Source organism: Anomaloglossus baeobatrachus, chromosome 4 (genome assembly GCF_048569485.1).
Source record: "Anomaloglossus baeobatrachus isolate aAnoBae1 chromosome 4, aAnoBae1.hap1, whole genome shotgun sequence".
NCBI lineage: Eukaryota > Metazoa > Chordata > Amphibia > Anura > Aromobatidae > Anomaloglossus > Anomaloglossus baeobatrachus.
In genome coordinates, this window is record NC_134356.1 from 62725568 (window position 1) to 62747547 (window position 21980).

Sequence of the window (21980 nt, forward strand, 5' to 3'; positions counted from 1 at the left end):
TTTCCTTCTTCAAAATGTTCATTGTATGCAGGAGAGCAGACAGCAGCTGCAGAACTACAAGGCTCAGCATCCTCCATTCACTAGTGTATGCAGGAGAGCAGACAGCAGCTGCAGGACTAAAAGGCTCAGCATCCTCCATTCACTAGTGTATGCAGGAGAGCAGACAGCAGCTGCAGAACTACAAGGCTCAGCATCCTCCATCCAGGACTGTATGCAGTTTTTTGCCCAAAAAGAAAAAAAAAATGACATGGGCTTTGCCATATTTTTGTATGCTAGCCGGGTACAGCAGGCAGGTACGGGCTGCCCCCAACCCCCAGCTGCCTATTTGTACCCGGCTGGGAACCAAAAATATAGAGAAGCCCTTTTTTTTTAATTATTTCATGAATTTCATGAAATAATTAAAAAAAAAAAAAATGACGTAGGCTTCGCCTAATTTTTGAGTCCAGCCGGGTACAACTAGGCAGCTGGGGATTGGAATCCACAGTGCAGGGTGCCCAAGATTTCTGGGCACCCCCACTGCGAATTGCAGTCCGCAGCCACCTCAGAAAATGACACTTTCATAGAAGCGCCATCTTCTGGCGCTGTATCCAACTCTTCCAGCTGCCCTGAAGCCGGGTGGCTAGCTAGGTAATAATGGAGTAAGGGCTAGCTGTATATTATCAGCTAGCCCTAAGCCCGAAATTCATGGTGTCACGCCAATATTAGACATGGCCACCATGAATTTCTAGTAATGATAAAAAAAAAAAAAACACAACACACAGAAAAATATTTTTATTAGAAATAAAACACAAACACAATTAGTGACTCCATCTTTATTGAAATAAACCCCCCTCCGCAGTAATCCTGGGTCAGGGTCCCACGCCGTCCAATCCGGATCCAATATCATCTGATCGGTTTGCTGGAAGGCAAAGCGATCAGATGATGTGTCAGGATCAAGTGCCTGAATCCCATCACACATCAGCTGATTGTATAAAAGCCGATTATACAATCAGCTGATGCATCAGTGAGAAAAAAAAAAATAATACTCACTTATGTGCTGTGCTGATTACCGGCAGCTCCTGCAGCGATCGATTGGACAGGAGTCTGATCCCGTCCGATCGCTGCAGGAGCTGCCGGTAATCAGCTGATGAAGTCCCCTGACAGCAGCATCAGCTGATAGCCGGCCGGGCGCTAAAAAGCCGGCGAGACTACGATCAGCTGATGCGTCAGGTGACTGCATCAGGTGATCCACCGCCAGGTCCTGTAAGCAAGGTCCTGCCCCGGGGAGACTGCACACAGCCAGAGCGGCGGTACCGGGAGGAGATGGGAGCGGGCATGGCACCGGGACCCTGCAAACAGGTGAGTATATATATGACATTTTTTTTTTTCTACTGTTCACTTTGGTTTTCGCCGCTGCCTCCACCTCCCGCCCAGACATGGCGCCGCACGGAGCTGACATGTACCGGGCAGGAGGTGGAGGCAGCGGTGACGGTACCGGGAGGATTCATGCTTCTGTGTTTACCAACAGAAGGAATCATCTTCCTGTACACGTCACTGTAGTACCCACCCCTTGCGTTTATAGCTGCGTTTTTAGTCATAGAAACGCGGCTATATGCGTTTTTCATTGCGTTTTTAACATCTCATTGAATTCAATGAGTGAAAAACGCAGTGGAAAACGCAGAAATAATTGACATGCTGCGTTTTTGTGGTCACCACAAAAACGCAGCTAAAAAAAAAAAGCTGTGTGCGGACAGCACTTATGAAAACCCATTGACATTGCTGGGGAAGCAATGTCACTGCGTTTACAGCACAAAAACGCGGTAAAAAACGCAGCTAAAAACGCGGCAAAAACGCCTAGTGCGCACATACCCTTAGTATGCAAAGCTTATGTGTGAGGTAAAAAGATGTCAGTGGTGAGATGGATAGAGAGAGAGAGAGACAGAGACAGACAGGGAAAGAGACAGCCGGGCAAATAGACAGCCGGGCAAAGTGACAGATCGGGCAAAGTGACAGATCGGGCAAAGTGACAGATCGGGCAAATAGACAGATCGGGCAAATAGACAGATCGGGCAAAGAGACAGATCGGGCAAAGAGACAGATCGGGCAAAGAGACAGATCGGGCAAAGAGACAGATCGGGCAAAGAGACAGATCGGGCAAAGAGACAGACCGGGCAAAGAGACAGACCGGGCAAAGAGACAGACCGGGCAAAGAGACAGACGGGCAAAGAGACAGACGGGCAAAGAGACAGACGGGCAAAGAGACAGACGGGCAAAGAGACAGACGGGCAAAGAGACAGACCTGGAAAGAGACAGACCTGGAAAGAGACAGACGGGCAAAGAGACAGAGACAGAGAGAGACAGACGGGCAAAGAGATAGAGAGAGAGAGAGACAGACATACAGAGATTGAGACAGATAGACTGATGCAAATACAGACAGAGAGATAGAAACAGACAGACAAGGAGAGTCAGACAGAGACAGACAGACAGCGACACACAGACAGAGACTGGGAGAGAGACGGAGAGACAGTTACTATCCCGGGCAACGCCCGGGTACTACAGCTAGTATATTATATATATATATATATATATATATATATATATATATATATATATATATATATATATATATATATATATATATATGATTAGGAATGAAATGTGACTTTTATTATATTCCATTAATATTTAAAGAATCTTATTGTTGAAAACACAAGTGCAGTTGTAGACTACACTGGTATAATGATAGAATCCTAAATTATTATTAATAGGAACCTGTCACATGTAAAAACGCTATTAACCTGCAGATATGGGGTTAATCTGCAGGTTAATAGCATTTGAAAACCTATATAACAAGAATAAACAGCATAAAAACAACCTCCACTCAAAAATATTATGTATTGCAAAGTGTGCACAGTACCAACATTCCAAGCTGTACTATTGAAAAAATGAGATTTTTGGCAAAAAATTGCAATTTTTCGAGCCACCCCGCCAACGTCACGGCAAATCTCCTGGGGCAGTCCTAACACTAAAATATTTTTATTTAAAGTGTGCCATGTGGCCTCACATATGCAAAAATAGGACTGCACAGCACGTACCTTGTGCTTTTCAGTCACCGTCTCCATGACTGATTCATGGTTGTGGGTGGGACAGGCCCGAGCACATGCTGCTTAGAATAAATAGCCAGTGGACGGGGCTGGATGGCAAGTGTGAACAGCCACCAACCGCCAAAAATCAGGACAGATGGAAAAATAAACATGAGGTGCACTGCAAGATGAGAACCAACTGGGAACCTATATAACAAGAATAAACAGCATAAAAACAACCTCCACTCAAAAATATTATGTATTGCAAAGTGTGCACAGTACCAACATTCCAAGCTGTACTATTGAAAAAATGAGATTTTTGGCAAAAAATTGCAATTTTTCGAGCCACCCCGCCAACGTCACGGCAAATCTCCTGGGGCAGTCCTAACACTAAAATATTTTTATTTAAAGTGTGCCATGTGGCCTCACATATGCAAAAATAGGACTGCACAGCACGTACCTTGTGCTTTTCAGTCACCGTCTCCATGACTGATTCATGGTTGTGGGCGGGACAGGCCCGAGCACATGCTGCTTAGAATAAATAGCCAGTGGACGGGGCTGGATGGCAAGTGTGAACAGCCACCAACCGCCAAAAATCAGGACAGATGGAAAAATAAACATGAGGTGCACTGCAAGATGAGAACCAACTGGGAACCTATATAACAAGAATAAACAGCATAAAAACAACCTCCACTCAAAAATATTATGTATTGCAAAGTGTGCACAGTACCAACATTCCAAGCTGTACTATTGAAAAAATGAGATTTTTGGCAAAAAATTGCAATTTTTCGAGCCCCAGTTGGTAGGTTCCCAGTTGGTTCTCATCTTGCAGTGCACCTCATGTTTATTTTTCCATCTGTCCTGATTTTTGGCGGTTGGTGGCTGTTCACACTTGCCATCCAGCCCCGTCCACTGGCTATTTATTCTAAGCAGCATGTGCTCGGGCCTGTCCCGCCCACAACCATGAATCAGTCATGGAGACGGTGACTGAAAAGCACAAGGTACGTGCTGTGCAGTCCTATTTTTGCATATGTGAGGCCACATGGCACACTTTAAATAAAAATATTTTAGTGTTAGGACTGCCCCAGGAGATTTGCCGTGACGTTGGCGGGGTGGCTCGAAAAATTGCAATTTTTTGCCAAAAATCTCATTTTTTCAATAGTACAGCTTGGAATGTTGGTACTGTGCACACTTTGCAACACATAATATTTTTGAGTGGAGGTTGTTTTTAATAGCATTTGAATCCTGCTCGACACCTGCATATATAATCCCACCTCCGGGAAGAAATTAACTTTATCCTCCCGGCAGAGTTCGCGTTTCAGTCACAGGGGCGATGAGAAAATGCTATTAACCTGCTGATATGGGGTTAATCTGCAGGTTAATAGCATTTGAATCCTGCCTGGCACCTGCATATACAACCACGCCTCCGGGAGGAAATTAACTTTATTCCTCCTGGCAGAGTTTGGGTTTCAGTTATAGGGGCGGTGCCAGCGTGGGTTCAGTCACCACCCAGTTGTATGAAGAGCGAGGCTGTTACCACCCCCCACACTGACTGACAGCCACTCTGCATTAGAACCAACTGTCAGTCAGTTCCAGGGGCAAAGATTCAGCCGCTGCTCTCCATACACAGAGCGGTGACTGAAGCCACGCTGGCACCACCCCTATAACTGAAACCCGAACTCTGCCAGGAGGAATAAAGTTAATTTCCTCCCGGAGGTGTGGTTGTATATGCAGGTGCCAGGCAGGATTCAAATGCTATTAACCTGCAGATTAACCCCATATCAGCAGGTTAATAGCATTTTCTCAGGTGACAGGTTCCCTTTAATAAATCTGCCAGTGTTTACGTATTGGTTTGATATTTACATTTTTAATAGTTAGGGTAAGTGTAACGCCCATACCAGCATCCTCGCACTCTCTTGCTCCCCTCCCCCAGTGAGGACATCGCTTTCCTCACCTGTCCAGGTGTCTTACGGCAGTGGTCCCATTTCTGTCCCATGTTGCTGCTGGTTTGGGATGTCACAGCGGCCTGGCCTGATTCCGTGACCCCGTCGGTGTCAATAAAAGATGAGAGGGATTGGGGATGTTGGGAGTAGTTGTCTTTCGTGACGCCACCTGTGCTACGTGGCTATGATGGGAGCCGCTGCTGCGGAAAGTCGCTCTCTGCTATGGCTGATGATAACGCAGCTCGGATGTTGCAGCTCTCCACAGGAAGAGATAGGCCCCAGGGAAGATGTTGAGGGTAGTAGTCCACCCCAATGTGGGAAGCGTGGGGCGCGGGAAGAAGCAGACGACACAGCGGTTCCAGTTTAAGGTGTTTACTCACTGAGTTGCTCCTGCCGTTGGACTGACAGACTCCGCTGTGATGGACTACAGATGATCTCGGATAGTTCGGGGGCCAGTACCGGAGGGACACTTCGTGAGTCCTTCCTCCCTGCGCTCTGTTGTGTGAGTCCCTGCGACTTGTAGCTACACAGAGACCTCTGTCCTTTGGGGTGGTTATGTTCCCCGTCCCGTCTAGCAGGGATGATCGCGAGTCCGTTGATGGGCCGCCCTATGGTTACGACTAGAGATGAGCGAACCGGTCCCGGTTCGGCTCGAGGTCGGTTCGCCGAACGGAGGTCCCGTTCGAGTTCGGTTTGTCGAACGTTCGACGAACCGAACTCGAACCGCATAGGAAACAATGGCAGGCAATCACAAACACATAAAAACACCTACAAAACACCCTCAAAGGTGTCCAAAAGATGACAAACAACTCACAACACAACACAAACACATGGGAAAGTGACAAGGACATATACTCATGCGAAAACAAAGGAGCTGGACAAGGAAAAAGAGGAGGAGACACAGATATGAGTATATGCAAGGGAACGTCGATGCCATTACTGAGCAACTTGAGCCCTGCTCATTTTAGGCTTCCAGTCTGGATAAATTGCCTGAGCTCGCCACGTACGCCTTGGGGATCTTGTTGTGTCCTGCAGCCAGCGTTCTCTCGGAACCTGTCTTCAGTGCTGCTGGGGGTCTGCTGGCAGATAAGCACACGTGTCTGTCCACTGACAATGTGGACATGGCTCTCAGAGGACTTTTCTTCCCCTGAGTCAGCCAGGGGACGGGAAAGGCACGCGTATTTTTGAGAGTGCTTCATGCAAAGCATCTTTTTCTTTTTCAAAAGGGGGGTCAACTGATGCCAGTCAAGTGGGGGGTGTGTGGCACAATTAGTGGCAACAAGGGAGACTGTGGTTGGAGTCCCCTCGCTGTGTTTCTAAAAGAACCAAGATGAACAAGTCATGGCTCTCAGAGGACTTTTCTTCCCCTGGGTCAGCCAGGGGACGGGAAAGGCACGCGTATTTTTGAGAGTGCTTCATGCAAAGCATCTTTTCCTTTTTCAAAAGGGGGGTCAACTGATGCCAGTCAAGTGGGGTGTGTGTGGCACAATTAGTGGCAACGAGGGAGACTGTGGTTGGAGTCCCCTCGCTGTGTTTCTAAAAGAACCAAGATGAACAAGTCATGGCTCTCAGAGGACTTTTCTTCCCCTGGGTCAGCCTGGGGACGGGAAAGGCACACGTATTTTTGATAGTGCTTCATGCAAAGCATCTTTTTCTTTTTCAAAAGGGGGGTCAACTGATGCCAGTCAAGTGGGGTGTGTGTGGCACAATTAGTGGCAACGAGGGAGACTGTGGTTGGAGTCCCCTCGCTGTGTTTCTAAAAGAACCAAGATGAACAAGTCATGGCTCTCAGAGGACTTTTCTTCCCCTGGGTCAACCAGGGGACGGGAAAGGCACGCGTATTTTTGAGAGTGCTTCATGCAAAGCATCTTTTCCTTTTTCAAAAGGGGGGTCAACTGATGCCAGTCAAGTGGGGTGTGTGTGGCACAATTAGTGGCAACGAGGGAGACTGTGGTTGGAGTCCCCTCGCTGTGTTTCTAAAAGAACCAAGATGAACAAGTCATGGCTCTCAGAGGACTTTTCTTCCCCTGGGTCAGCCAGGGGACGGGAAAGGCACGCGTATTTTTGATAGTGCTTCATGCAAAGCATCTTTTTCTTTTTCAAAAGGGGGGTCAACTGATGCCAGTCAAGTGGGGTGTGTGTGGCACAATTAGTGGCAACGAGGGAGACTGTGGTTGGAGTCCCCTCGCTGTGTTTCTAAAAGAACCAAGATGAACAAGTCATGGCTCTCAGAGGACTTTTCTTCCCCTGGGTCAGCCAGGGGACGGGAAAGGCACGCGTATTTTTGAGAGTGCTTCATGCAAAGCATCTTTTCCTTTTTCAAAAGGGGGGTCAACTGATGCCAGTCAAGTGGGGTGTGTGTGGCACAATTAGTGGCAACGAGGGAGACTGTGGTTGGAGTCCCCTCGCTATGTTTTACATGATTTTCGAAGGGCATGACATGCCTAAGAGGTTGAGTTTCATCATCTGCAACTTGTTGGCAACAGAAAGGCTGCCTTTACACCCTTTTGAGACCGAGGATTTTCGAGACCTTATGCCCATTGCATTCCCGTGCAGTATTCAAATCCCTCATGGTTCTGGGTCCTCATTTTGCAGTGCTGCCTCCAACAGCAAATTAAATCCTAGATACACCCTGCACCACACCCACCAGGCACACCAGTGGACTGCTTAAGTGGAATAGGGTCGCCCACCTAGGGGTCAGGTAGGGTAGGTGAGGAGTGTAGAAAAGAAGTGGAGAAGGAGAAGTGTGGTAGCCCTCGAGCTGAGAGGAGCTCAGAGGAAACTGGGAGTAGTGGCTCCCAGGGGAAGCTGACTAGGTTGCAGACGGTGGTCTGGACCTAGAGGAGTTGACCCCTGGGCTCAAGGGATTGAGGCTAGGTGTCTGAGACCTGTCAAAGAGGACGGTCAGCAGCCTGGTCCTATCACCGGTCTGGGACCGAAGGCAATGCGGGCTACACAGACCCTAGGTCGGGGAGAAGCTTCCAGCAACCCGGCAATTAACCTGCGGAGAACGGAGCCTTTATGGACTGTTCCCACTAAATCCAGAATCACGGCACTAGCTTAACGAGGGGGATAGGGCCTGCCAAACAAATGGTCCAAGAAAATCCCAAGCGTGAGCCCTCACTTAGCCACAGTGGGGATCGGGGCCCGGCAAGTTTCAAGCTACTGGGCCACTACGGAGAATCTAAACTTTGTGCGAGGAGGCAGGTCACAGATCACCAGGCAGCACTGCAGGGGACGGGACCCGGACGAGCTCCCCTTTGAGAAGCAGCGGTACCCAGAGACTTGGTTTACCCGGTTGTCAGCATCTGCTTATTTGCTGAGTGAGTACCTGAGTGACCCCCCCCCCTTTCACGACACCCCATACATAACTTCATCCAGAGTCCTGGGGCCTGCCCCTATCCTTGGAGGGCAACAACACCTTGCTGCCCCACTTTATCACCTCGGGTACTCCTAACGGCAGCGGCGGTGCTCCCAGTTACCGCACACCACGGGTGGCGTCACGAACTATAACTCCCCTATAAATACCCCCTTTCACTTTAGAGTGTGGCCCCTAAGCCCCTGGGTCCGGAGACCCTCCAGCCAAGAACAATCACCACCCCCCGATCCGAGCGGTTCGATCCGCTGCTGGGGCGGCACACATCCACTCTGTTTCAGTCCTTGCACTGGCTGCCCATACATCATAGGTTCCAATTTAAATTTCTTGTTCTGGCTCACAAACTGTCTCCACACTGTGGCACCCCCCTACGTCTTTACCCTCATCTCCGTCTATCACCCCACCCGTTCTCTACGCTGCACAAACGACTTTCGACTAACATTCACACTAATGTGAACCTCCCACTCCCAGCTCCAAGACTTCTCCCGAGCTGCATCAATCCTCTGGAATGCTCTATCCCAAGAAACTAGGACGATTCACAACTTAAACAGCTTCAGACGCTCCATAATAACACATTTTTTTACGGTGGGCTGTCACACTCCCTAATCAAACTCAATACATACATATCCCCTCCACTATTTCTCAGAACATAATTCTCCGTCAAACTCCACCATTGTGATACCAATGTGATATGACTGAAGTTTGAATGTAATTAGATAGGAATCATAATCAAAAGATAGGAGTGATCCCAGATATTATTTGACCTATCAATAATTCAGTATCAAAGAGATGTCCTTTGGAAGGCCAATATGATGACCAAAGAATACATGTCTTGAAGCAGTTTTAAGATAATGAGGAAGTCACATTTACAGTTCCACTTACCGGAAACTTGTGGTTGGCTTAAAGACAGGTTTAAGGAAGCTTGCATATGAAATTTACGGCTCATTGCAATATTTCACTAACACAATGGTCAACTGTGGTCGGCCAGTTGACCACTGGCTAAATGTGCAGGAAATGTGCAGGAAGCTGCTGGTGCCCACAGCAGCTTGTGGTCAAGTTACATGAACATGACTCAGCTGTCACATGCTGGTGACCATTTAAACCCAACCTACAAAGTTTTCCTATAACAAATACACCGGACTCGCTTAATGTTAGGGAAACCTTCCAGGACATTGAAGTGTACGTACGCACTGTTCCTGTGATGCAAGATGCCATGTTGATTCCTTATCATTAACTCGAGTTCCCTCCGATGTGAAAGGATTGCTACAACATAACGGTAATGTTGATGCATATTTCTGTTATTGTATAAGTTTCTATGACTATAGTTCTTATGCCTATGTACCATTGACTATATATATTCATGTGCTATTAAAATAAATAGTATCTTGCTATAAAGAATATTAGTATTCGTGCCTGATTAGGATATCAGTGAGCGCTTCGTAAGTACGGGCTTTCAGCCCCCTTTTTAGTAGAATTTAGCAAGACATAAATTGGCGTAGTCGGCAGGATTACTTCTATAAGAAGTAATTAACAAATTTTTGTAATTTAGAAATTAAAAACATATATTTGGCAAATTTCCAGATATATTTTTTTCAATCTTTTTGCATAGTGTCAAAATGTTCAGAAAACGTAAGGATAATGTTAAGGAGGTTGTTGTGGAGATCCCATGCTGGACTGAGGCTCTCTACAATCTTATAGCACATGAATTGGTCAATGGTGGATTGGCAGGACAATGGCAGAATAAGCTCAAGGGTTGTGAAGCTACTGATGTTGTGAATGTATTCGGTAGTGTCCCTGTGAAAACAGGTGAGGTAGTGTCTTGTGGATTGGCAGAACAATGGCAGGACAAGCTTAAGGGTAGTGAAGCTACTGATGTTGTGAATGTATTCGGTAGTGTCCCTGTGAAAGCAGGTGATGTAGTGTCTTTAGCACGGCACAAACAATGGCAGGATAAGCTTAAGGGTAGTGAAGCTACTGATGTTGTGAATGTATTCGGTAGTGTCCCTGTGAAAGCAGGTGATGTAGTGTCTTTAGCACGGCACAAACAATGGCAGGATAAGCTTAAGGGTAGTGAAGCTACTGATGTTGTGAATGTATTCGGTAGTGTCCCTGTGAAAGCAGGTGATGTAGTGTCTTTAGCACGGCGCAAACAATGGCAGGATAAGCTTAAGGGTAGTGAAGCTACTGATGTGAATGTATTCGGTAGTGTCCCTGTGAAAGCAGGTGATGTAGTGTCTTTAGGACGGCGCATCTGGATTTTGGCAAGTGCATATAGTGTAATGCATGAGCGTAATCTAAAGATAGAGAAGAAAAGTTCCCAGATGGAACAAAAGATGATAGAATCAGGTTGCCTGAAAACAGTTCTGGAATGTAATACCCGACTGTTGAAGGATAAATTGGAACATTATCAGAATGTGGCACAAAAAGCTGCCATAAAAATTGCTCAAAATAAGTACAAGAAAAGAAGAGGAAAGGTAAATAAAACCAAAGTACATAAAAGTATCGTCTCAGCTTCTATAAACTGGGATCCCGATACTTGGGATGGGGATGTGTGGGATTCATCTTCATCATCTGATGAGGAGGATTACCATAAAGGGAAGATTCAGGCTAATCCCGTAAGGAGGCGCCTAGAGAGGACAGAGAATGAGATCATCCGGGAACATGTCCGGGATGGTCAGGGGAATCTGCAATATGACGAAGATGGTAATGCCATCACAAATGAGAGAGCGATTCCTCATGTAAAGAATCGAGTAACCATTGAAGATTACTCTCAGGGAGAAGTTGATAGAATTTTAACACAGTTTAGACAAAAACCAGGAGAAGGAGAAATTCCCTGGTTGGTCAGGGTGCACGATCTCGGAGGAGGTGCAGTGCACTTTGATGCCGGAGACGTGGCAAAATTTGTCACCATGTCTCGGGACCCAGTAATTCAGAGATCAATAAAAAATTATTTTGTTGATCATAATGAGCATGGTACTTAAAACTTAATCGTGATCTTAGCCCATGCTTTTCTGGACAAATACCCATCAGAAGCAGACTTTCCTATCAATGATAAACCTTGGTATACCTTAAAAGATGGTATGGAAAGGCTGAAGGAAGACGCAATGAGGAATGCTCTTCCTCTTTTGGGAATGGATGATTATCTCCAGTACCCATTGACAGCCAGCATAAGAAATAGGCTGGTTAAACATGCTCCTCCAGCATACAAAACAGTTATTTTAACCTTAACTGTAGCGCTGACTGGAGAATCAATCGGTGTAGTTCTAGGGAGGATGAGGGAGTTACAGGATATGGGACAGTGGGATAAACCGTCCCCTGGAGGCCATGTTGGTAACAGTAAGCCAAACAATCCTTATTGGAAAGAGAAATCAGTAGGGAAGGCCCCACGGGTGTCTCGCAAAGACATGTTCCAGGCTTTGCTTAAAGCCGGGATCAATAAGGAAAGGATTGATGGAAAGGAGACAGGAGAATTATGGAAGTTGTACAAACAGAAAGTTCTATCCACAAAGAAAGTGACCACTACAAATGTAGAAGGGGGTTCAAAAACCCCCAAGGTAAAGAAATTAGAGGGAAAAGGGGAAAAAACCCCAAAGAAAGTGTCTTGGGAAGATATTCAGTCAGTTTATCCATGGGAAGAACTGGCTGCAGCCGTGGCCACAAAGGTCACAGAAGGAAGGGCTAATACACAGACTGAAGTCTGTGTAAATGAAAGTTCAGAAGGAAGTGATTTACCATAGGTAGCCAGCCAAGCCCCCCTATTGATAAAAAGGGACGAACGTCCCTACGTCAATCTTAGCATACATTGGAAAGGGGGAAATGTTCAAAGAGTCCCAGCTTTGATTGACACGGGGGCGGAGGCTACTTTAATTCATGGAAACCCAGAAAAAATAAAAGGACCTCGAGTAAAAATTGCTGGACTAGGTGGTCAAGTGATCACTGGGGTTCAGACACAGGTAGCTTTGAAGATAGGTAATTTACCTATCAAGGAGTATACGGTACTGGTAGTACCTATACCAGAATATATTTTGGGAATTGATATCCTAAAATGGATGACTCTTAATCTAACCGAAGGAAAATTCTCCTTTGGGGTTATGTCTTGTCATAAGGAAATGCAGATCTCACATTATATCAATGATATAATGATACAAGGACAAGATGAGCAAAGTGTGAAAGATCAATTGACAAAACTGGTTGCTCATATGTGGAGTAAAGGATGGGAAATCAATGATGCCAAGGTTCAAGGACCGTCTCAGGTGGTAACATTTCTAGGGATTCAGCGGAACAAGGGGCACAGACAGATCTTGCCCAATGCCAGACAGAAAATTATTAATTTTCCGGTCCCTAAATCCAAACAGGAGACTCAGTCTTATATTGGATTGTTTGATTTTTGGAGACAACATATCCCTCATTTGGGACAAATGTTGGCTCATTTGTACAAAGTAACGAGGAAAAAATATGAGTTCCACTGGGGAGAGGAACAGCAAAATGTGTTTGAGATGGTCAGGGAAGTGTGGCAAGACATTGAAGGGATTATTCAATCTACCAAGACCACTGTATTTCATGTCAATGCTCATGTCCCTACTAACTCACTTGAACGTTTGTTTAATTCAGAAGCAGATAAAGCAGCAGCCATCAGACAAGTCAGTCCAACAGTTGACAAGGCAAGGTACAGCTGTTTGGGCACACCAGAAAGAGCGACGCCTTATTCAGCAGGTTTAGACCTCAGTACATTGGAAACTGTCGTGGTACCCCCAGGTAAGGTAAAACCAATTTCAACAGGATTGGGTTGCCATACACCAAAGGATCATTATGGTCAAATAGCCACTCCTAGTTTAGTGTTAAAAGGAGCCATAGTGGTGGGAGGGGTAATAGATGCAGATTATCAGGGAGAAATCAAGGTACTGATGCTACATTTGGGAAATGAACCTTTGATATTGATGAAACACCAGAAGGTGGCTCAGATCTTAATAATTCCAATAAACTTGTCTGAAATAAGAGAAGGAACTGCCCCGGCAGAATTAACAATACGGGGTACTAGAGGTTTTGGATCCTCTAATATTACAAATGTAGGAGCAAAAAATATGGATTCAAAACCTCCAAGGACCGCCCTCAGAGGCAGAGGTAATAGTGGTCGGAAAAGATCGTACTCTCCTGATAATGAGACCAGGAGTGGAAAAGTGGGAATATGTCCCACAAGAAAAATGTTATTTACGAGAATAATAGTGTATCTTTATTTGCAGAAGGTGTGGTAAATAAGCGGAATCGATGGTATCGGTTACTGGGAAGAGCTCGATAGTGAGGAGATGGAGAAATTCCTGTGTTTGATGTTTGCCTCTTTGGTCGTTGGATGGACAAGTCTACATCAGGAGGAACCTATGGCGAATAAATTTCTGATGCACCATCACATTTTCAACACACAGATTGCTGGATCTGTACACATTCTCCGGTTACAGCCACCAGTATCCCTTATCTGGATGTCCCGGTATCGATGGAGGAAATCTTAAAGTGGAAAAGTTGTTCTGATCATCTTGCTGATAAAGACACTCGAAGTGTTCGTCTATAGAATACTACAGTACCCATTTCCGTAGTGGGCTGGATCAATCTTCCATGGTGGCAAGGCAATTTGAATGCAACAGTCACTAATTTGCAATATCTGGCTTTTAAGGGAGGAATTTGGGTACCAACAAATAAGACTGGACTGACTAACCTGGGATTCATCCCTAGGGGGAATATAAAAATAAGTTTTGGGACAGCTATAAATACTGTAGATGCTTTTAAACCCAGCTTAGTGGAAAGGACAATTCATGATATGATATGTTATGGCCTTATGCCAATATGTTCATAAATGGGTCTAGTGAAACTTGTAGTAACATATTGGGAAATGTAATGTGTAATGATTCCTTAGAATATCGAGCAAATGCCAAAACACATGATGTTCAAGGGAGCTTTTCAGATAATATTGCTTTTAGTTTTAATATACATAGTAGTGAAACTGATTATATTTGTGATTCAACGTTTATCTAAACAAAGCAAGACAATTTGTGGCAAACAATATTACTTGGTCATGGTATGGTGTATTCCGAGTGATCTTCTTCTAGTGGAATACTGATGATGGAAAATAATCCCTGGGATCAAGGACCGATTGTGATACCAATGTGATATGACTGAAGTTTGAATGTAATTAGATAGGAATCATAATCAAAAGATAGGAGTGATCCCAGATATTATTTGACCTATCAATAATTCAGTATCAAAGAGATGTCCTTTGGAAGGCCAATATGATGACCAAAGAATACATGTCTTGAAGCAGTTTTAAGATAATGAGGAAGTCACATTTACAGTTCCACTTACCGGAAACTTGTGGTTGGCTTAAAGACAGGTTTAAGGAAGCTTGCATATGAAATTTACGGCTCATTGCAATATTTCACTAACACTATGGTCAAACTGTGGTCGGCCAGTTGTCAACTGGCAGGATGTGCAGGAAATGTGCAGGAAGCTGCCGGTACCCACAGCAGTTTGTGGTCAAGTTACATGAACATGACTCAGCTGTCACATGCTGGTGACCATTTAAACACAACCTACAAAATTTTCCTATAAAAATACACCGGACTCGCTTAATGTGAGGGAAACCTTCCAGGACATTGAAGTGTACGTACGCACTGTTCCTGTGATGCAAGATGCCATGTTGATTCCTTATCATTAACTCGAGTTCCCTCCGATGTGAAAGGATTGCTACAACATAACGGTAATGTTGATGCATATTTCTGTTATTGTATAAGTTTCTATGACTATAGTTCTTATGCCTATGTACCATTGACTATATATATTCATGTGCTATTAAAATAAATAGTGTCTTGCTATAAAGAATATTAGTATTCGTGCCTGATTAGGATATCAGTGAGCGCTTCGTAAGTACGGGCTTTCAGCCCCCTTTTTAGTAGAATTTAGCAAGACAACCATACCCAAAAGCATTGCAAAGATTGGCTGGTGACCGGTTCATGCAGCCTTTATCTATCCTCCATTTCTTCGAGATGGCTGGACTGTTGTTTTAAATAAGCAATTGAACCTTTGTCACCCCCACCTCACCCCATTGTAGATTGTAAGCTCTTACAAGCAGGGTCATCTTTAGTTTTGCTTTAATTATTGTATCTTCTCTAACTGTTACTTATGAATGTTTGTTTGTATATGAACCTCTGAATTGTAAAGCGCTATGGAACATGTTGGCGCTATAGAAATAAAGATTATTATTATTAATATAAGTAGTAAAAAGCATGTTGAATAGAAGATAATGAAAGTGTCATACCTGCATGAGAAGCAGAGGAGGTAAAAAGCAAGCGCTCCAGCGGCGATGCTGTTGCACATGTATCTCAGCCAGAGGGATTTAAATATCCTATACTGTACAGGAAACACTTCCTGTGCTGGTGGTCAGTGTGACATTGTATGCTTCATCTGGGCTGGGGACTTGTCGATAAGAGCACATTGGCTAAATGGAAAATAGGCGTGTTAGCTCTTATACAGCGGTCATATAACATGAAGGGGCATGTGCTGAATGTGGTGGTCATGTCATGATGACGCTGATAGTGTAGATGGCGGAGATTTTATTGGGGTGGTCATGTCACGCTTAACTCGTCATCATGACCAGAAGTCCTCATGACAGGTAGTAAAAGGCGAGTCTATATGTTATAACAGAAGCAAGGGTGTGTGTAGAAAAGGAGGCGGCCATCACACGTAGGGCATACCATAAAGGGGGCGTATATTAGTCACTGTAATGACATGTATACAACAGTCTTAGGATATGCTAACAGTAACATATATCCTGATTTATATAGAATATAAGTCACCGTGATACCACACATACAGGAATCATATGTAGGCAGTATGATATGTATATCATATTAAACAGAAGCCTAATCTTATGTCTTTCTCATTGGTATAAGGTCATAACAAAACTCCACAGAATGTATCCTGCTGTAGATTCTCAGTGCTGGAGGTGTGGGGTGGGGGAGAGAGACGTCTTACATATTTTTTGGACATGGCTGGTGTTACAGCGGTTTTGGGAGGGAGTAGGGGATGTGATCAGGCAGGTGACTGGATCTACGCAGACCTTAAGGACCGGAGCTGTTCTTGCTTCAACTCCCTGAGTCCTCTGTCCGTTTGTACAAAGGGTCTCTGTTGAGTTTCTTAGTGATGGCGGCCAGGTCGTGTATCCCTTTGGGGTGGAGGTCTTCTACTCCCCTGAGGTTATCAACGTGGGCGAGTAGAGTAAATGACCTGATGTACATGGAGGACTTGTCGGCGTCGCTACATGACAGATATGATACCTTTTACAAAACATGGTATAATTGGTTCGAGTTTAAATATTCCAATGATTACGGCTCTTGGATACCCCCCGACTGAGGACAAGTCCCCAGGGGCCCTGAGACGGACATTGGTCCTGCCTCAGATTGATCCCTGCTTTGTGTCTTTTCCCCTATTTGTCTCATCCTTTCCCCCATCCTCTCTCCTTCTGTGCTCCTTTCCCCTATCTCTGCCTGCTACCTTTTATGCTAGATCTTTGTTTTCTTTTTTCTGCTTTTCTGTCAAATCGGACATTCCTTTGTTATGTTGAAAAATGGGTTAACATAGAAAGGTCATGGTGTTGTTACCTTCATATGCAACAGTACTATTGATGTCAACTTGGCTTACACCGGTTGTAATATGCAACTTGTCAGATTGGAATGTTTTCATGTTTGCTGTTAAATAAAGAATTTAAAAAAAAAAAAGAAGTCTAATCTTGTCAAATCAATGATAAGGATCTATACACTATAATATGTTAAACACAACATATATCATCCCCGTGAACAAAGAAACTAAAATGAATGAATACGGTAAAGGCATCAAATTTTGAAGGTAAGTATGTGCAAAGAAAGCTGGTAATGTGAGGGATGGAAATAGGAGAAAAGAACCAACCACAGAGAACGAAAGGCTGGTACACTTACCACAAGACGATTCTGACATCAGAGATTCTAAAAATAAACAAAACAATAGTTAGAAGTTAATGTACAGGAAAGTAGAGTTCCCTATTAAGACCCTTAGGGGTCAAGGTCTGAAGTGTAAATGATTCTCTAAGTTTGAGAACTTTTATATGATTACCCCCTCTCCATGGTCTTTCGACCTGTTCAATAACCTGAATCTGCAACTGCACATTGTTTCTGACTGAGGGGCTTTGGATCCGATGACCCCCATGAATTAGAGGATATATTGCTCTGAAATCCGCACCTCTTGCTTTAGCTGCACACACAGAGTGGTACTAGAAAAAGGTTCCATATAACCATACTAGATAAATTCCCGGGGGTCCAATATTTCTGAGGTCTCCACGGTTATCACAAACTGATAATCATGATTCAAAAAGGGACAGAAAATACGAGTTTTTCTAGTGCAAATAGACAACATTTATTATGAAAAAGGTGACGAATTTCGCAGGGCTGTGGAGTCGGATTCGGAGTCGTGGAGTCGGAGCTCATTTTGGTGGAGTCGGAGTCGGTATAAAATGCACCAACTCCGACTCCTAAAATATATAATAAATTGGGGACAGTAGTGCAATGCAGAATGTGCTGAATATTTTACTAAATAATATTTAGTATAATGCTTATATTTAAGTGAAAAATGTATTGTAGTACAATGTGAACATTGTGTAGACATTTAATTATCTTTAAGATACAATAATCAAGATATTTGGATAGAACATAAAATATTTATTGGAATACAACTTTAGAACACAAAAAACTAATAAATTGTAAATATGTAATACACTATGTAATATACAGTAGATTATATATCTTGTGTGTGTGTATATATATATATATATATATATATATATATACACACACACACACACACAAGATATATATGTAATCTACTGTATATTACATAGTGTATTACATATTTACAATTTATTAGTTTTTTGTGTTCTAAAGTTGTATTCCAATAAATATATTTTATGTTCTATCCAAATATCTTGATTATTGTATCATAAAAATTATTAAATGTCTGATGTTCACATACACATGTTCATGTACTACAAAAAAAGTTTCACCTAACTATAAGCAATATATGTAGGAGTCGGAGTCGGAGCCGAAGTCGTAGCCGGTGCAAGAGAAATTGAGGAGTCGGAGTCGAAGGTTTGGCTTACCGACTCCACAGCCCTGGAAAATTGTTAAAATAGTTGAAACACCATAATCAATCAGGGAGATGTTCCTCAGGGGATGGCACCTCGTCCTTTGAGGAAGATTCAACATTCCAAAAATCGAAACGTATGTTCGGGGGCCTATTAACATCTGGATCATCTGGTTATACCGACTGTGACCCCTCATCATCTCCTGAAGTCCTTGCTGGCACAGAAAGGGTATGATACCAGCCTCCCAGGGAACAAATGTTCTATGGACTGTGCGGACCTAGCTATATCAATTGGGATTTAACTCTTGTCATGGAAACACATATTGAGCCCTTATGTCCTTCATCTTTGTATAATTAGCTCTATTATACTTATACAGACCAAGGGGATTTCTCAGAATTATATATATGCCTTGATGTACGAGAACTCACAATTGGCATTGCCATTATTAGGATTGAAATATTGTGTTTAACCCTGTGGTCTGGTTTTATCTAATATCCTATATGTTCTGCAAATATTGATGGAGATTTTTCTATTTTGTACAATATTTTAACATCTCCCGGATTGATTATGGTTTTTCAACTATTTTAACATTTTTTACCGAAATTTGTCACTTTTTTCATAATAAATGATGTCTATTTGCACTAGAAAAACTCGGATTTTCTGTCTCTTTTGACACATAGAGTGGTGTACGGGCACAATAGAAAGACTATAGATGTGCACATTCATTCTCACAAAGCTTTGTACAGTTCCATAGACTTAAGCGGGATTTTATACACTATAATATCGCTAACAATTGCTAGCGATATCGTAGGCAAAAGCACCCGCCCCCGTCGTGTATGCGATTTCGTGTGATCGCTGCCGCAGTGAACATTATCACTACGGCAGCGTCACATGCACTTACCTGGTCGGCGTCGTCGCTGCGACTGCCGAACAATCCTCCCTCAAGGGGGAGGGACGTTTGGCATCACAGCGACGTCACCGCGACGTCACTAAGCGGCCGGCCAATCAAAGCGGAGGGGCGGAGATGAGCGGGATGTAAAATCCCGCCCACCTACTTCCTTCCGCATTGCGGCCGGCGGCAGGTAAGGAGACGTTCCTCACTCCTGTGGTGTCACACACAGCGATGTGTGCTGCCGCAGGAGCGACGAACAACATCGATAAACAACCATTAACGATTTTTGGTTTTGGGACGACCTCTCCATGGTGAACGATTTTCACCATTTTTGAGGTCGCTTAAGGTTGCTGGTAAGTGTCACACGCTGCGATATTGTTAATGACGCCGGATGTGCGTCACTAACAACGTGACCCCGACGATAAAACATTAACGATATCGTAGCGTGTAAAGCCCCCTTTACTATTAATCCCATTCACCTGAGCACTGTTCATCCAGGAGCCTTGAGGTGTTTTGACTGAGTGGTGATGATCTCATGACACGGACCCCCACCGATCATAAACAGTATGCAGTGGCTGTAATATATAAATTGTTTAATAAAATGACACTAAAGGCTACTTTACACGCTGCGATATCGGTACCGATATCGCTAGCGTGGGTACCCGCCCCCATTTGTTGTGCGACACGGGCAAATCGCTGCCCGTGCCACACAACATCGCCCAGACATGTCACACATACTTACCTGCCCGGCGACGTCGCTGTGACCGGCGATCCACCTCCTTTCTAAGGGGGCGGTTTGTTCAGCGTCACAGCTGCGTCACTGAACCGCCGCCCAATAGAAGCGGAGGGGCGGAGATGAGCGGGACGTAACATCCCGCCCACCTCCTTCCTTCCTCATAGCGGCCGGGAGGCAGGTAAGGAGAGGTTCCTCGTTCCTGCGGCGTCACACGGAGCGGTGTGTGCTGCCGCAGGAACGACGAACAACCTCATTACTGCTGCAGTAACGATTTTTGAGAATGGACCCCCATGTCACCGATGAGCGATTTTGCATGTTTTTGCAACGATGCAAAATCGCTCATAGGTGTCACACGCAACAGCATCGCTAATGCGGCCGGCGGTGCGTCACCAATTCCGTGACCCCAACGAGTTCGCATTAGCGATGTCGTAGCGTGTAAAGCCCCCTTTACACTTAATATTAGCAAACTTTCCTTCCAACTATTCCTTTGAAGTGTCTGTGATTTGGCAGCTGGCACAATGAAGTTCTCATTATTCTGGGTATATAAATGTAATCAGCGGTGCACTCATTATCTCTAATCGGTCAGCTGTTTTACATTGGCATTGTGTTTTCCTGACTTTGGAGAATTAGTGATAACCAGATGTTCTTATCTCCTCTTCCCACAATCGCGTACAAGATTTCTCCCGTGCATCCCCCATACTCTGGAACGCTCTACCTCAGCACATCAGACTCTCCCCTGCCGTAGAAAGCTTCAAGAGGAACCTCAAGACCCACCTCTTCTAACAAGCCTACAACCTACAATAGCCCTCAGTCCAGTAGATCACTGCGCAACCAGCTCTGTCCTCACCTATCGTACCATCACCCATTCCCTGTAGACTGTGAGCCCTCGCGGGCAGGGTCCTCTCTCCTCCTGTACCAGTCTGTTATGTACTGTTAATGATTGTTGTACGTATACCCTTTCACTTGTAAAGCGCCATGGAATAAATGGCGCTATAATAATAAATAATAATAATAATAATGTTCTACTGATTTTCTGCTGATTCTAAAAAGAATTGGTAATTAAAATTTCACCTGTGTCAAAGCTTTTCTCTTCTTCCTGAGGAAGATGTTTTATTAACATATGGAAACAATTATTTTACAGTTTTCTTGTCTATTAGCACCGAGAAGGTAAAGTGCCCTCATGATATTACACACATTGCTCGCAGAAGAGGATTTACATGACAGATTGACAGTAGAAGTGCAGCAATTACATGTTATGGGAGATGACTATGGTTCTAGGGGCTCATACACATGGCCACATAATGACTGTGATGTATGAATCAGTAATATGGTGCCCATAAGCTACTGAAACATACTTTTCCCTCTTTGTGCCCCCACTGCCAGTATTTTGTTTTTCAAGGATTCATGCAGAAACCACGCTCGATCATCACAAATCAACACCATTTTTTTTGTTAGGAAGTTAGAAGGGTAAAAAGTTTATCAGCAAATTCTCATTTTTCCAACAAAATTTGTAAAACCATTATTTTAGGGACATCACATATGAAGTGACTTTGAGACTAAAGGGCACGTTACACGCTACGATATATCGGGTGATATGTCGTCAGGGTCACGTCGTTAGTGACGCACATCCGGCCTCGTTTGACATATCGTAGCGTGTAACACAAATGAGCGACTGTGAACGAGCAAAAATACTCACCTTATCGTTGCTCGTTGACACGTCGCTCATTTTCAAAAAATCGAATGTCCTTCTGCGCAGCGGTTGTTCGTCGTTCCCGAGGCAGCACACATCGCTCCGTGTGACACCCCAGGAACGAT

The 21980-nt window shown here is 44.3% G+C and overlaps 1 long non-coding RNA gene across 1 annotated transcript in view; it reads right to left on the minus strand.

Moving 5' to 3' along the window:
- LOC142301215 (uncharacterized) overlaps positions 1-21980 on the minus strand; it is a 125344-nt gene that overhangs the window by 63940 nt on the left and 39424 nt on the right. Inside the window, exon 2 of the long non-coding RNA XR_012752712.1 lies at positions 17360-17386. This is a non-coding gene — a long non-coding RNA (uncharacterized LOC142301215). The remainder of the gene's footprint in view (positions 1-17359; positions 17387-21980) is intronic.